This window comes from Protopterus annectens, chromosome 5.part0, assembly GCF_019279795.1.
Source record: "Protopterus annectens isolate FY-2018-M chromosome 5.part0, PAN1.0, whole genome shotgun sequence".
Taxonomy (NCBI): domain Eukaryota; kingdom Metazoa; phylum Chordata; order Ceratodontiformes; family Protopteridae; genus Protopterus; species Protopterus annectens.
Window position 1 is genome coordinate 1,157,116,400 of NC_056735.1, and position 18,465 is coordinate 1,157,134,864.

The 18,465-nt window shown below is 39.2% G+C and overlaps 1 protein-coding gene across 1 annotated transcript in view; it reads left to right on the top strand.

The window, feature by feature from the left end:
• Positions 1-18,465, top strand: part of SLC9A9 (solute carrier family 9 member A9) — a 3,618,317-nt gene that overhangs the window by 3,382,401 nt on the left and 217,451 nt on the right. The window lies entirely within an intron of this gene.

Genomic DNA, 18,465 nt, shown 5'->3' on the forward strand with positions numbered 1-18,465 from the left:
GCAGACAGCTGATGGGACCCGTTGGGAGTATTTGGTGTGGATTTAGAGATCCCCTCTCCACAAGGACATTACTGTTCAATACAGACAGCTGATGGGACCCGTCTGGGTATACTGTGTGAGCTAGGAGATCCCCTCTCTGCAAGGGTATTCCTGTTCAGTGCAAACAGCTGATGGGACATGTTGGGAGTACACAGTGTGGGTTGAGAGATCCCCTCTCTACAAGGACATTACTGTTCACTACAGATAGCTGATGGGACCCGTCGGGAGTAGACTGTATGGGCTGGGAGATTCCCCCCTCTACAATGGCATTACTCTTCACTACAGACAGATGATGGTACCCATTGGGAGTACACTGTATGTGTTGGGAGATCCCCTTTCTACAAGGACATATAGGAGAAGGTACTCAAAATGCATCAGATTCTGTACTAAATGCCATATGAAAGGAGAGAAGTTAATAAATTAACATAAAATGTTTATACTTGAAGGTACAAGGAATAACAAGCACATTCACATACCTTAAAGGATTTAGTAGTTGCCATAAAGACAGCATTGTTTAGATAAAAACTGCACAAGAACAATATATTTAATCTGAATGTAAAGATGAATATCTTAGAGGTTATATGAGATAGCTTTCTTCTTTCACAGGCAAGTTTGTAGGCACAGGAAACAGGGTTATAGAAAGGCAAAAAGAATGGTGACAGAATTGAAGAAAGCAAGAAGCAGGTATAATGGTGACTCACACATAACTGCACAGAATTAGATCACTACTAGTTTGCACAGGCAATGTAGTCACGATAAATGTGGTAATGCACAGTGACTGAGTAGGCCAAACACACTTTACCTGGCACCTTGTCTGTTTAATCATGTTTAGTAGCTCTGCAAGAGAAACTACTTTTACATTTATGTTGTCAGTCAGTAGTGCAGGTCTGAAGGACAGGAATAATATAGGTCTGAGAACTGAAAATAGCTGCCCCTTACCAGCTACCCCAAGTCACGTCTTTGTTTTTATAATAGGATTAAGATAACTCTTAAGAAATGTTACTGGATTGAACATCCTGTTTAAGTCTTAATGAATATCACTGTCTGATCACCAGTTGAGTTCCCTAACTGCCTTCTTAACTTAGCAATCACCTTATTGAGATAAAACTCTATTAACAGACTACATTATTTATTTAACAACTCAGTGAGTCGATGAATTACATTTAAATTGAATGTAGCTTTCTTTCTGCAGTATTTCCCCTGAGAGTATTTTCTAATTACCAAAACCTCAATTGTCTAGGGAGTATAGGAACTGGAAAGTTTTATAACATCTGGGATGGTGAGGAAAAGTTTACAGGGAAAAATGCATAAATGGAAGGCAGCACTATGTTGTTCTCTGTGATTTTTGTTCATAGTGCACCCATACACACACACACGCGCGCACACACACACACACACACACACACACACACACACACACACACACACACACACACTCACACGCACACACACAGATACATAGAGAGAAAGAAAGATTGATTTAAATATAAATACACACACATATAGATATATAAAATGCACACACACACACGCACATAAATCTCTAGGCATTGTTCCTCAAAAGTCATAGAGACTTTCCCTCCTTTGGAGTAAGGCCAAGAATTCCACTTCAGTGTATTTATAATTCCAAAATGGACAGAAGGATTTCTTAACATCAAAAACGTCACCAAGTACAAATGCTGTGCCAGGCATACCTCTCAACCTGGAAACATCAAAAATCTGGACAAGGGCCATGAAAAATAGGTACAAATCTGTACGCTGATTAACATCTAATTTGCATACATAATTACGTAACCCCACCCACTCTGATGGAATTGTGGGATACCAACTTTCGAACACAAACTGAAGAACAGACAACCAAAATATGGCACCGGAGTCCCCCTGCAGCTATTCCAATGTCCCATTACCTGGCTATTTCACCTCATTTACCATAAACACTAATTTGCAGCACATCAATGGGAAAACACTAACAGACATCTGATAAACAAAGCAAAACTGTCTCACAATGAAAATAGACTTGGCATTAAAACTTCTGTGCCCTTGAAACTCACATTCATTGAAACAGCATTGAAACCTGCACCACATCCAAAGAAAATGCATCTGGCCAGTGATGGATAAAGATTACCTTTTTGTTTTCAAATCATTGGCCCCTTGCACACAAAACAAGAAACATACAGGCATTCTTTTCTTTGATACACCTTCCTGACTTTTATTAAGTTATATTCCTTGTATAATACAGCGCAATTTAAATTTATTGTAGGAATGAACATTTTTCCAGTAGACTGTACTGTAGGCAATGAAAGAAAATGAATGAACCAATAATTACAAAACTGCCCAGTTCAGAACATTTCCATCATAAAAGGCTACTTCCACGCCCAAACTATAAACAAAATGACAGTAGTGAAAGCCATAGGCATCTTGGGGAGAAAAGCTCCACAATAGAAAATATACAATTGGTAATTTCACAGTACAAATTTAATTAAATTTCACAGTAAGAAAAACTAGTATTACTAAATATGACTTCAGAGCTGTCAATCTGGAGTTATGTATCTGAGGTTATCTATCTTACTTTGGGCTACTGTAGTCACAACCATGATAATGATTCAGTGGGTCAGCCAATCTAAATGTAGGGGACCTTGTATGATATTTTCTTTTGTTTTATCCCTTTTCCTACTCGCTAAAGAGGACATGATCATATTTCCAACAAACTTAAGCATGCTTGTCTGGGCTCAACTGACCACTGTAAGACAGTCCAGCCACCTTAATAATGGAAAGAAAGGTAGTCCCACAAGACAGCCTATTCATCACCCCAATAGATCTCTTAGTGTCCATCACCCAGATGGATCTCCCAGTACCCTCTACACTACCATCTCTTACTTATCAGTGTCACAATGACACATCTCAAAGTTGTGTAAACAGCCAAGATAATTTAACTCATGAATCTAATTCTGGATTTCATGTTGTGAATGGTTTAACCCATAGTACTGTTTTTTTTAACTACTATGTTTCATGGCCAAAGTATAAAGGTCTAGCTCTGGTATACTTACACCAGCTCCACAATATTTGGCTTACACAATGCAAAATACAGCCTTTAATTCAAGATCTGCAGTGCTTGGAAATCTGTCACAGATTAACTCACAGCTTTCATCACAAGGTCACTAATCAGACTAAAGTACATATAAAGACTGTAACAGATAAGCAGTTATAGAATAACAGTGGTACAGTATCATTAAGATCAGCAGGGGTCATGTGACCTAGAAAGTAAACTTTATTTGCAAATAGTCAATGACTCTTTTGATGAGTACTTTAAAATTAAGGTATATACAATGACTCTTTTGATGAGTACTGTGATGACATATTCTGTGTAGACAATGTTGTCAGTATAATTTAAACATACCAGGTATCAATAGTGACACTCACATAACATGAAGCAGTTTTAATGCTTTAAAATGAAGGTATATTGTATAGTGTTGTTCCTCTAAGTGTCATATTCTTATGCATACAACTTTTTAGAACTGGCATTCAGGTAAATCAGTCTCTCATGTACACTCAGTGGTTAAACAACATTCATCATACTCGCACACACACACACAGGCAGACAAGCATATCACAGTACGACTACGTTTCTATAAATGTGCTAACAAAAATAAAACATTTCACCTCACCTTCACCATGCAATAGTCCCTTGGCTTGCAAAGCCAGCATTTCTCTCGGCGACATCGCGGCAGCAGATTTATTTTAAAGTCAGCATTCTTCCCTCACGTTTCTGTCCGAATCCGAAAAGGCAGAAGATTTAAATCCAGCATCCTTCCCTTATAACCGACTGGCTGGTAGTGCTCTAATTTCAAATTCTCAGCAAGGCACTAGTTCCCGCCTGCTCGCAGCCAGCCGGAAATGATGACGTGAGCTCTTTGAGCTCAATTCCGACTGGCTGGTAGTGCTGACGGCGCTGACGTCATCACGCACGTGATGACGTCAGCTCCGACAGCGTGAAAATTAAAAAAATAAAAAAAACAAACGCAAAGAAATCGGAAATGAAGGGGTGTCACTCGGGAATCGTGGCACCCCTTCATTTGGACCCCAAAACTCGGAAAAAAACGAGTAATTCGGGATGGTTGGGAGGTCTGGTGCCAGGCTTTGGATGGTGGCTCACTTTGTCTCAAACCCAAATAACTTGAGTGTCACAATAGGTTGACTACACTCAGCTGAGGGCTTGTATCTAGAAACAATGCCTGAATAATACAAACCTGTCCAAAAATTTTAAATGAGCATTATTAACAGCAGCCTACTTGACAAATTACATTAAACTACTAGAATGTCACAGACTTTAATTACTGTGGGATAGGGACCCCTCAAGTAGCCTACCCCACTAAGATCATGTAAAAGCAGAGCAGTGTCTTTTTACACTTCTAAGTGATCTCTCATCTAGGTAATGCATAAAGGATACATAACTGTACATCTGGTAGCAAAAAAACACTGAGTTGTTCATTTCCTTGTGTTCAGCATTTTGCTGTTTTGATTTTTAAGGTTGATTATACAGCATTCGCTATTTTAAGCGTTTGCTGTTATAATATAGACCCCCCCCACACACACACACACACACACACACACACGCACACACACACACACACACACACACACACACACACACACACACACACACACTTAGCAACCACCCACTTACCTGTTTCATCAAAGCAAATATTTGACAAAGCATCTGTTTGATAAACCATTCAAACAAACAACCTTGCACTTCCAGCTGTCAGTTAATGTATCGTTCAACCAAACACAAAGAATCTATAGATAGACAGATATATAGATACCTAGGTAGTTAGATAGCTAGATAGATAGATATAGTTGTAGGTATATAGATAGAAAGTCTGAAGTCTGTTTTTACACATTTAGCTTCACTAGAGGAAGCATAGCAATGGACAGATCTTTATACAAGTTGTAGACAGTGTTGTGAGCTGGAGAGACAAGCTTTTGTTAAAGTAGTTTCTATTATAAATTAATTAAATAATTAAGTATGGAAAGCTTCACAGCTCATATTAAAATGGTCTGCATGGTGCGTGTAGTCAATAGGCTGCGAGTTTGAGACCCATGCTCTAGGTGACCCTGAATGTGCTGCTGCAGGATACTTGGATAGTGTTGTTTAACTAGATTTGCTGCCATTTGGCACATCAGTGTCTGGAGTTCACAAATAAGGTGATTTAATTTCTTCCTGGGTGGCCACCAGTTTCAGTATAGAGTGCTACACTACCCTTTGGTCTGTCCTCCGCACTTAGGTTTGACAATAAGTTTCTAGCTGTTGTGGAGGAGTCTTAAAAGAAGAAACCCCATGTGTTTCTTTTCTTGACGACTGGACATTAGTAGTCCCATCAAGAGACTCCCTGCTGACATTCCTTGCATGGATGGTGCTGTGGTTGCAGTCTCTAAAAGTGATTCATTGTTTTTTCTTGATTTGCAGAAACTGTGCTTATTCATTGGCTGGAGGCAAACTGGCTAGTTCATGGTCAGTAGACAGTCTTTATATGGATTGTGATGTAATGCGGTACAAAGGTGTAGGGCATGGATGCCTCTGGTACAGGACCTTTTGAGAAGGAAATGGTGAAGTGAGATGAAAGAGAAAATAACCCAGTTATGTACCCCCAGAGGTAGGTGACAGGTCACTTTGTAGATCAAGTGATAGAGAAAGATCATAGCTGTTATTTCCTAGATGATTATACTTCTAGTTTTGTGACATTTTGTTTCCTTCCCTGATTTTTTGAATGGGTTCTAGTACTAACTACTTTTAGTTCTTCTCCTATAGGACATCAGGAGTAATCCTGCTCTTAGATGTTTCATCTTCTCCGTGTCCTACGCAGTGTTCACTACAGCATTATATTGTCCCTCACTCACTGTCCTTTTATCTTTCCACTGCCCTGTGCAATGAGAGATTGAGCTCAGCATATCTTAAGGCCACACCCCTGGTAGCATTGTATTGGCTGTCACTACCCTTTTACCTGTGCACTGCAACATTTCATCGGCCATCTCTGTCCTTTCACATTGCAGTGTGCATTTCCAGAGAAAGTTTCTTTTAATACTCAGATCATGTTCCTGCTGCGATCTCAAACCTGGATAGCATCAATGTTTTCCCATGATCCTCATCTCCTCCACACACAAAAGACATTTTGCAGTGTCTTTTATGTATTTAATCGCATCTGCCACCTTGTTATATGCTCTGCAAGCAGCTTCAAGCGCCAGTGGAAAATGACAGCTCGATTTATGACTGCCTCAGTCACAGTGTTGCTATTCCCTTACTCTGCAGCTTGCTTGTGTTGTCTTACAAGGATAGCACTTCACCAGGCAACATATACCATTAACTCTTGTAGGAGTCCTCCTATCTACCAATCGCTTGGGTTCCTCTATATCCACCGCATCATTTTGTGCTGTACATTTGTAGACTTTTCTCTACAACCTTCCATGAAGAACATTGTCACAGGTCTTGCAGAACTTTGTTTGCATTCTGTTCAGGGACAGCCTTTGGCACCTCATTGGTAACTCCCTCATAGAACCAAGTCAGGTTTTACAAACCAAGCCTTGCCAAGCAAAGCTGTACTGCTGTGCATCACTAAGAGAATGCTGTGTGGAATTTGTACAGGGAGTAGGTGCTCAGAGAACTCAGTGCAGCTTCTGTAGAATTTGTACTGTCATCGTCCTTGGTGTGTGCGTGAGAGAATAAGTACCAAGTTTCTTCCTAAAGAGAGCCTTACTTGGTTTGTGTGTGTGTGTGTGTGTGTGTGTGTGTGTGTACACGCCTGTGTGAAAGGGTGAGGTGCTTACATGCAAAGACAACAGCAGAAAGCTCTCCCTTGACAGTTTTCTGAATGAGAATGGGTATAGGTAGAAATTGCTATTTGAGGACCACAGCAGAAGGGGCTAAAAAATCTGTCTACAATGTAGATAAAGGGTTTAGCCCTTATGTGCAGAAATATTTATTTTAGGTGCATATCAAGGACTAATTTTAAAAGCACATGATCAGATTCAGATCATATTAGGTAGAACATTGCTAACTGCATACTGTTAATGAATACTCTCTAAATGTCTTAACTTATTCACATCTACGCTGGTAATGATGCTGTTTATTGCTTCAGTTCTGAGCATTAGTTGTGTGTAGTACCTTGTCTCATTCACGCCTAGAATACTTGAATGCAGACCACACACAGTGCTTTTGTTTACTGGAACTTAATCAGATTTCTGGATTTTTGATATTCATTGCCATAATTAAGCAGTTTAAATGTGAGAAAATAAGTTAATATGTTGAGGTAAAAAGATCACTTACTTCTTGGGAGTAAAACATTTTTCTCTATTTTTTAACTCTTAGCTCCAGGCAGTTTCTTTTTAGCCTGCTGGTATTTAGAAAAGTGATAGCTCATTAACTAAATGCTTGCAGGTGTTTATAGGTTAACACCAGGTTTTGGTAAGTGCCCTGTTTTGTATCTTGACAGATGTCTCTTTCTCCTGACCTCATCCCAGACTTGGTCTGCCAGAACATTTTGAATGCAATGGCTGACTTGCTGTCTTCATTTCCAGTTCTTCACTTCTTCAAGCATCTTCATTTTTGTAGATGATGCATTTTAACTATTTTTGCTGTTGCAAGTAGCACTATATGGTCAATTATAGCTTTGAAAAAATAATAGTAGGTTTCTCTTTAAGAAAGGTATCACACAAAGAGAGAAGAAGAAAACATGTTGAGTGGTCACCTGTTACATAGCCACTACCATGTGGTTGAACCCAACTCAAAGAAATTAACAAGTGGCTGCACACCATCTGCACTGAAGATGAAAGTGACACGAGTGATGGCTAGTGCTCTGACATCAGTGAATGTCATGCAGTAGCTGCATTATAAAAGGCACAACTAATTTCACAACAGCACAGGGGACATTAGAAAGGTGTGAATTATGTGGAAGGGGGAGATGCTCTGGGTGAAATTACTTTAATGGAAAATATTGGATGTATATTGTGGTGGTTGATGTGACACTGGTTACATCAGGGATACAAATGTTCGTAGGCTGCTGCCTGCAGAAGTTTAGTTATGTTGCTGTAATCTCCACTGCTGTCTATAACTGCACAGAGGCACTGCTGTTTGGATACCCCAATGCATCTCTCAGGTGAAGGTGGGCTCCTCTGATAATGGCGTCTCTCCTCACTTCATTGCAGTTCTGCTCCAGCTGCAAGATTCTTCATAGAAGATGCTACAGATTGACTTCCAGCACTATGACTGAAAAGTTTGTGACAGGTACTTTACCTTCACGGTCCTGTCAAGGTACCTCTCGGGCTATTTGTGAAGTTATGATCCTTAAATGCCACAACATGTGGGTAGTTTGTTGACAAGGATTTCCTATTTACTTGACTGTAATGATGACAAGATGTACCGGTAAGAAGTCAAGGGCTCTGAGTTTTCAGATGTTTGCAGTAAATGTAGCATTTAGTTAATTTTTCTACTGCAAGGTTATATCTTTTGACCCATCATCCAAGAACTTACAAAAGTAGAAAAGACAGCCCACAATAGACAGTTTAGGAAATGGCCTTTTGACAAATCATGTGATAGCCATCTTAAAATCCATCAGCAAACAGAAAGGGTGCAGTGTGTGGCTAGGTCCAGTAACAAGCTGTGAAGGCATGGCCCACATGGCTGAGAAACCCACCTCCACTTTCTTTGTCATCAGAATGCATGCTTGGGGGGGGGCATCTGTCTGTGTCCCACTCATGCCATTGGCTCCATTCAGACCATACAGCTGGGGGCATACCACTGACTTGATAGGGAAGGTTTCATTCACAAGAACCAGCTTATAATTTACATACATCAACTAGGTCAGTTGTCAGGAAAGAGACAGGAGCTCAGTGTAACTTTTCTTGACAAGTTCCAGACTTCAGGAAATAATCTGCTGCCCTGATGACTGTAAGGGGCACTGGTTGTCAACCATGCATCTGCATCAACCTTTACTGACCACAGGCCATTGTCCTCTTTAGACATCTCTGGGTAGACATGCCTTGCAAGTTGCCTTCTCATGTCCCATCCAGTGTTCCTGGCACAATGACACTAAGGCCATCCATGCAATTCATAGAGTTGTCCTTAATTTTGTTAATACTCATGGCCACAGGCACCTCCGATGCATGGGGAACATGTTAGTGTGTGGTTATTATCACCAGCGCATTCTGTCCTGCCGTGGCACTATCATTTCCTTACCTATGTAGATCTTCTGTCTTTTGTGTTTACAGCCCAGTAATAGTGACTGGAAGTCCTCTGTTCCAGATGGGGCACATATCACTATAGTCAGCGTGCTCTTTTGTGCTCGTGGCCTGATGGTACTCTATGTATTTTTGAACATCTCTGGAATATACTTAGTTGTGTCAGGTACAAAACAGCTAGTGCTTGGCTATTCCATACTGTGTGTGGGGTTTTGTATATTGCCAGTGCTTTGTAATGCTTTGTATTTATATTTACCATGCAACTGGCCAAACGTGCAGGCACACCTGCTGCAAACACACTATATTGGTTCATAGGTAGACAAAGTATCAACATGAGTTGTGACCATAATAGCATTCAGTCAGTGGCATTCACTGTGAAAGTTTTTTAGCAACTGCAGATGAGGCCACACAACAGGATTCCAAACACAGGATGTCTCTGCATTCAGTAGTAAATGGGTTCGATGTTATGTCTGAAAATAACAGAAAAGTGACATTTAGTACTAGAGAAGATGGTATGAAGTATGTGTCAGAGAAAGAGTGAGAGAATGCATTTTGGCTAAGAGTAAATTGAAGTGCAGAAATCATTAAGGATACCAGCTGTTGATTTGCTTATGTTTTTATTAAAGTCTGAGAAATTTGGATTTGTGTGTTAGAACTCGATTTTTGGGTACCTAGCAAGAATATGAATTCCTTCTAAATAATTTTGGAGTGCTTAAGATGATTGTTTACCTTGATCTATAATATGAAGTTCTTGCTAGTTCCACAGAGTTTCTAGCTTTACTTCTTACAGTACAAAAAGCTGTTTTAATTTAGTTTAGGCTGAATTTCTTAGATATAGAATGATGTTTAGTTTTTGTATGTCGGAGACATTTATTACCAGATAACCTTTATAGGTTCATAGGTAAATACTAGGCTAGCTGCCCTTGTGGGTAGTTTTAATCCTAGCCAGTTTTGCTTTTTGTGCTGGAAATAACCTTTCCCACTTGATTATAGATTGGCCTTAACCATCCCATGGTTGATAATTATATATTACCCCGAATGAGAATAAATGGGATCATACCATTGATAATTTGAAGGGACCAGTGAATGGGGTAAAGCATTTAGGAGCTGCCTGTGTCCGTTAGTAGTACAAGGGACAGTCCTGGGGTAAAGTTTTGTTTCCCATCCATAGATTTAAGTTGTGTTTGAAAATGGACAGTGATGAACTTTGTTTTATGTGAATGTGAGTCTGTACCACAGCAGATGTATCCTCTGTGAAATATACCTGTCCCTCCAAACTGTTCTGTTGATATAGAAGAGGTTTAGATCCCTAGATTGAGTACTTCTGATGCCGTTTGGCTTGCTGATATGCATTAAAACCTGACAGACAAGATATCTATAACTCTCTCAACACACTGTCCACTCCTTACCTCATTTTCTCCCTCTCCTCACTGTTTATTACTACTCCAAGAAATATGTATATAAAGGAAATCTCATTTGTTCATAACCATTATTTAATATGTACACGGTACTGATTTTATTTTTCTCACAGTGATCTTCACTGAAATGCTTGTGTGTTTTTCTTTTTGAACCTGTATCTACTAGAAAACTGTATTGAATACTACTTTGTATAGACTAACTAGATGGTGTGTATTCTCCATTTTACTGTATGTATACTATTGTACTGTCTAATTATTGTATTTTACTTATATTTCTGTGGAGTTTTTCTCCCAGGGCCTCCGCTGAAAATGGGCATCTGGCCCAGTCAGACTTTACCAGTAAACAAATGTAAATAAAATAAAAAATAAAATAAATCTATCAGTAATGGGTCAGAGGATGCTATTTATCCCAGACACAGGTCACCTCTTTACAGTTTGTAGGAAACTAAGTATAGTGAAAGGGTTTTGAGTCAGTCCATGTAGGACATGTTGTTTAGGCTTTGTATCCTTTTAGTATGGCATCTTTGTGGGTATTCCAGTTGTTGCATGTGTCTGGACATATACATGCCAAAGGGGGCATTATATTCAATGATTGGCCTAATGAGGGTTGAATAAAGGGGGAAAATGACATCCATAGATATCAACACAATGTCTTTGTTTATATGCTATGCAATATAGAAGGTCTTTGCACAACAGTTGACACTTGCTGGTCTAAAGTTAGGTCACTGTCCACATTCCCAAATCCCGAATAGCTTGGTCAGCTCTCAGGGGCATATTGTCAGTGTGATAGTTCTATGGGGTAGAGGACTTCCCATAGGATACAATAATGTATTTTTTGGCATTTAGTTTCAGACCACGATTTTGACACCAGTTATTTATTTGAGACAAACTTCCAGCAGAATGGCTAAGTCATTTGAGGATTCAATGACTGCTCCTTGATTGCAGTCATCCGCAAACTTAGTCAGCCAGTGCCCTTTGGTATTGGCATTTGCTTCAGACAAGTAAATGCCAAACAAGAGAGGTCCTAGTTCATAACCCTGGGTGACTCCACTGGTGACTAGTCTATTTATAGAGGTAACTTCCCCTATTTTGATTGTATGCATCATATCTGTGAACCAGTTGGCAATCCAGCAGGTTACATAAGGGTTTACTCCCAGTTTATTTAGCTTTTGTGCTATACGTGAGTGGGGAATTGTGTCAAAAGCTGTGGCCAGGTCAAGGTATGTGGTGCCTACCATTTTGTCTTCATTCATTGCTTTTGTGGCCTTTATTCTGTGATGGGATAGAGAACATTTTGTATGAGTGTCTGTATTTAGAAATATCAAATGTGCTTCTTCAGGATGAGAGGTCTGATGCCGTACTTTCCACAGAGTGTTATCAAGCAGATGCAAAAAGTAGAAGTTCTTCCGAAGGAAAGAAAAATAGCATATTGTGTTGGTTTTGGTTTAGAAATTTTCAAGGAATAGCATGAGACAACAGGGCAATGTTTGTTTATATGGGCAGGGTAGATGATATAATTTGTTTCACGTGTGATTGAAAAATTGGGGAAACATCTCAGTCAGAAAGTCATTCTGTGAACGTATGCTTGGCTTTATGGTAAAATGTGACTACTTTTTCAAGGTAGCAATGATGCATAAAGTTGATTTCTGAGTGGATCTGTTCACTTTAAGCTGACTTTTGAGAATAATTAATGATTTTTTTGGAGGGGGGGATAGCCCATAGGAAAAAGAAAAGATTACAAAATGCTTGCTTTAGATAATTGTGCACAATTAACTATCTAGTCACATTTTATCTGCATAGCTTGTTTGTCTATAGGGGATATAAATGGATTATAGTGTTTAGATGAATGTTATAGATAAAATGCAAGGGAGGCAAGTTTCCAGAGAATAAAAATAATGTATACATTAGCTTTGTTAACCATAATGGACGTTGAGCCAGTACTGTTGTTTGTAGGTTAGAGCTGGGACATGCAGTGCAATGAAAAAGTATTTGCCCCCTTTCTGATTTCTTATTTCTTTGCATGTTTGTCACACTTAAATGTTTCAGATCATCAAACAAATTTAAATATTTTAGACAAAGATAACCCAAGTAAACACAGAATGCAGTTTTTAAGTGATGATTTTATTTATTAAGGAAGAAATACTATCCAAACCTAGATGGTCCTATGTGAAAAAGTAATTGTCCCCCTTGTTAAATCATGAAGTAACTGTGGTTAATCACATTTTTGGGAAAGCTGAGTTCAGTTTCACTAACCACACCCAGGCCTGATTACTGCCAGACCTGTTGAGTCAAGAGATCACTTAAATAGAAACTGTCAGACAAAGTAAAGTAGGCCAAAAGATCCCAAAAAGGAAGACATCATGCCAAGATCTAAAGAAATTCCAGAACAGATGAGAAACAAAGTAATTGACATCTATTAGTTTGGAAAAGGTTACAAAGCCATTTCTAAAGCTTTGGGACTCCAGCAAACCACGGTGAGAGCCATTATGCACAAATGGAGAAAACATGGAACAGTGGTGAACTGTCACAGGAGTGGCCGGCCTACAAAAATTACCCCAAGAGTGCAGTAACGACTCATCCAAGAGATCACAAAAGAACCCAGAACAACATCTAGAGAACTGCAGGCCTCACTTGCCTCAGTTATGGTCAGTGTTCATGACTCAACCATAAGAAAGAGACTGGGCAGAAATGGCATGCATGGCAGAGTTCCAAGGCGAAAACCACTGCTGACCAAAAAGAACATAAAGGCTCATCTTACTTTTGCCAAAAACATCTTGATGATCCCCAAGACGTTTGGGAAAATATTCTGTGGATTGACGAAACAAAAGTTGAACTTTCTGGGCGGTGTGGGTCCAGTTATATCTGGCATAAAAGTAACACAGCATTTCAGAAAAAGAGCATCATGCCAACAGTCAAACATGGTGGTGGTAGTGTGATGGTCTGGAACTGCTTCTGGACCTGAACGACTTACTGTGATTGATGGAACCATGAATTCTGCTCTCAACCAAAAAATCCTGAAGGAGAATGTCTGTCCATCAGTTTGTGACCTCAAGCCGAAGCACACGGGTTCTGCAGCAGGACAGTGATTCAAAACACCCTAGCAAGTCCACCTCTGAATGGTTTAAAAAAACAAAATGAAAGTTTTGGAGTGGCCTAGTAATAAAGTCCGAACTTGAATCCAATTGAGATGCTGTGGCATGACCTTAAAAAGGTGTTTCATGCTCGGAAACCCTCCAATATGGCTGAATTAAAACAATTCTGCAAAGAAGAGTGGGCCAAAATTCCTCAACAGCGATGTGAAAGACTCATTGCCAGTTATCGCAAATGCTTGATTGCAGTTGTTGCTGCTAAGGGTGGGACAACCAGTTATTAGGTTTAGGGGGTAATTACTTTTTCACATAGGGCCATGTAGATTTGGATATTTTTTTTCATTACTAAATAAAATCATCACTTAAAAACTGCATTTTGTGTTTACTTGGGTTATCTTTGTCTAAAATTTATATTTGTTTGATGATCTGAAACATTTAAGTGTGACAAACATGCAAAAAAAAAATAAAAAATCAAGAAGGGGACAAATACTTTTCCATTGCACTGTATATGAGGTAGTAAGCATTATAAAGGGGAGTATACAAATTAGAAAGGGAGGAGATGAGAATATATCAGTTATACCATAAATCAGTGACTGGCAAATTGTGTTAGTCACTACAAAATAGAAAGACTTATGAGGGTGAAGCGTTTCTGATGTTGTTACAGTAAACCAATGATTCCTGTGCTTTCATTTCTCAGAAACCATGGCTACGATTCATAGAGATATAATGCATCTGTCACATGTATCTCCCTCCTAAGCTATATTCCCACCTTTGCTTCTCCCATTTCCCCTACTGATAATCTTTACATCAAGAACTTTGTAACACACAGCTGAATTTATTTATAACATAACTTATATGTAACATAGTTGATAAAGTTTGTAAATTTCTGTGCTGTATTATTGTATATAGCCATTTATGTGAGTCCTATTATGATTTAAAATTATGGCCAGATGTTTCATTTTCCCAGGCTGAACCTGTAGTTGGTCAGTTGTGATCAGTGCCCTATCATGGCAAATAAATAAATAAATAAATCACACATGTAGAGGTTATGCATGGGGTGCAGGATGATCCTCAGACAATGCTACTAGTTGTCTGATTAGCTTTGACATGACTTGTGCAGTGAGCTTCTCAGATATTAGCAGGGAGCAGTATGTACGCATCACTCACCTGTAAATCCCAGCATGTATGTTAATCAAGGGGCAATATGGTTACGCATCACTCACCTGTAAATCCCAGCATGTATGTTAATTAAGGGACAGTATGGTATCGAGGATGCTGCATATGTATTTGAAGTAAAGATGCTAGTCAGACTTCCTGCTTTTCAGTTCCCAGCTGTTAAGCAGTTGGTCTTTATAAAGCTCTGTAAAAAATTATTGTAGCTTTGGGTAGTATTCAGGAGAAAGGTAATTATAGATGGTGAAGCATTTAGCGACAGTGTGGAAAGTGACCAGAAATCATTTGTTTGATGAGAATAATGTAGATGACTTGATCTGTTGCACTTCTGAACAAGGAGCTTTGCACACTTTACCTCCCTAACTTAAGTACAAAACTCTTAAGGTCAGACACAATGCCACAGGACATCTGTACTTCTTAACCAGACAGTTACACATGTTTTTTCCCATGCTAATGCTGTGCTTCATTGAATTTGCATTGTAGGTGGTCATTGGTATGTTAAGAATTGTTGCAAAACAAATAAAAGTAGAGAGTCATTGCTCTTTAGCAGTTTTCATAGGATAGTTCACACTGAGGTTACTGATAAGTTAATAATAAGAATACTGGCCTAAGTACCAACTTCTGACAAACACCTAACAGAACTTAATGAGGCAGTGATTATGACCCCACTTTGGCTTACTTTGTCAAGCTGAATAAAAAGCTGCCAACTAAGACATATTCCAAGAATAAAATTGCTACTGGAAAGAGTTTAAATGAGGAAATCAAAGTCAACAGAAGATTTAGCAGCTCAGTAATGATTGGCAAACTAATTATGCATAACTGTCAAGGTAATTCCATCTTTGTACAGCTCGTGTGATGGCAGGGTAGTGCTGAGTGTTGCATGGTCTCAGAGAGGGAAAAGGAGAGAGAGCAACAAACTCCCCAAACCAGTATTTAAAAAATAAACCGCTGTATCAGTTAGAAGAGTTTGGAAACACAGAGCCTGATCAAAGTCTAGGAGCTCAGCACTAAAGAAATGTGTGCTTCATCTCAGACATGAATGCAGACCCTTTGGCATACCAGTACACCTCCACTACTGTATTGTGGAAAAAAAGTTATAGTTCCTGCTGAGTATATTGTATCAGAGAGGTGCTAGAGATGTGAAATATCCAGTAATAATGTGCTTTTGACTTTGGAAATGACAGCATGACAGACATAGGCCAGTATCTAGTACAGAGGCCCAGAATCAGAATGTATACATTGGTGTAGGTTGATTTGCAAGACAGGACTGTCCCAAAGAGAATAATTTATTGATGAATGCAGTAAGAGGAAGAGGTCAGAATGCAAGAAGAAGTGTGTGTTTAGATAACTGGCAGCTGTATGGGCACCATGTAACGTCCTATGCAGATGTCTTCAGAACCACTGAGGACATGATTTTAAAGTAGCTGAATGTGCACTTGGAAACTTTGAAACATTACACAAAGGAGTAAGATGGTAGAGGAGAATCATCCTAGCATCTGTGATAACATTTCTAATGTGGTTGTGATTAGTGCAAGCTCAGTGGTGGTTAGCCTTCTATAGGAGATGTGGAAATACAGAAAATTATATTTCATCTCTTTTAATTAATGGAACAGGTTCATTGTGAGCCTTTTGACTTCTGCATGTATGGTATGATGGTGTTGGTCTGTATTGCAATACATATCTATAGTTAGATTCATAAAACTGCTGTACTGGTTACATGCACATGTTGACTACTGAGATGGATCTGATATGTCATGATTCTAGCTACCTCACATAGGTTATCCTTTCATGACATAATGGCATATAGATTTTTTTTGCCTCCCAGTAGGACTTCACCTGACAGCTGCTGTACTTACACCCAATGTGCCATTTGGCCCATTCATTCCTAGGGGGCAGGCATTCTTGGGCTAGGTGGGAGCCCTACAGCCCATTTGTTCTTTTCTTTGAAGCCCTGTATATATGTACTGTCATCCTTCTCTTCCCCAGTGGAGAGAGTCAGATGTTAGGAAATGGTCCAGCTTGCTGGTCGTGTGGGACAGCCTAGCCTCTCCTACTGGAGCATACCCCGACCACTCATTGCCTCCCTGAGCTCCACTACATGCTGCTGCAGTGAGGTATATTCAGGAATATGTTGAATCCTCCAGTGTGTGCATCTGCATAATGGCAGTATGTGCTCCTTAGGGCTACACTGCATGGGTGCGACATGTAGTGCTCTGGTTACGTCACCCAATTGGATGGGCTAACCAGCAGTGGCCACCTACTTCTGTCCTTCCCACCAGCTTCTGTAGTTTCCCAAGCCTCTGATCAACCATAAGTTGCCTGTGTTGTAAATAAGGCTTTATCCATTTGTGCCAAAGAGCTGACTTCCATGATGTTTTCTGAGCTGGTGCAGGTGTGACTGCAGAAAACATTTTTGCAGCCTACTTTTTTGCAGACCTCACTAAATTGTGATTTGATGACTTTAAGGGATACGGCATTGCCTTCAATGACTCTGAGCAACTCACTTAACCAGATAATGCTCCCAAATCACTCCTGAAAAGGGATATTTATCTTCATTAGGGTTATCTGGTTAACAAATAATTACAATTTTATATATATATGTATATATATATATATATATATATATATATATATATATATATATACATATATATAGATATATATATAAATAAATGTATGATTGATGTCTGTGTAGTAGGCAGCAGCCAAGTAATGTTTAAATGTATGATTGATATCTGTGTAGTAGGCAGCAGCCAAGTAATGTTTTAATGTCCTAAGTCAGTTGTTGGTTTACAAGCATTTTAAAACAAAATCACAACTGGGTGTAGGGTGTAGGAAAAGTGGTAGAGTATGCTGGAGAGAACATTTATAGATTGTGCAGGACATCAGAGATCAAAGTTTAACCTTCTAAGCAGGCATCATGCCATCCTACTTGTATTTGTCATGCAGCAGTACTGCAGTCTTACTGATAAACTCACAGCATTTTATTTGATGTGCAATGCTCTGTGATGACTGTTGCTTACATAGTACAGTGCGACTAGTCTTTTTGTAAATGTTTTTGTAAATGTTTGTAGTTTAATAATATTGTTTTATCACAGTAACTAGGTTCATTGAAGTTAGCTCAATAGTCATCAGCCATTAGTATGGGCTCAGTCTGGTGCCCACTTATTCAACAATGGCCTCCAACTGTGACTCCCATATCTTATCATGTCACAGTTTACCACAGAAGATTAATGCTGTGCGCAACATATGTGCTTTTTCCTGAAGGTTTGGTTTCATTCCTGTACTCTGCATTTGCCTACTATAACTGAACCAGTCTGAAAAGAAGCATTTGTGCCTAGTGGGTTTACTCAGTTTATCAATAAACTAATTATTTACAGACTTGTATTAAGGCATCCAAGAAGGTGATATAGTTCTTATGTATTTGCTTATTTGTTTATTTATTCCTAATTTATTTTTCTAACTAGGTTGATGCAGTGACCTATTTCATCCTCAACTAAGGCCCATGTTACAGA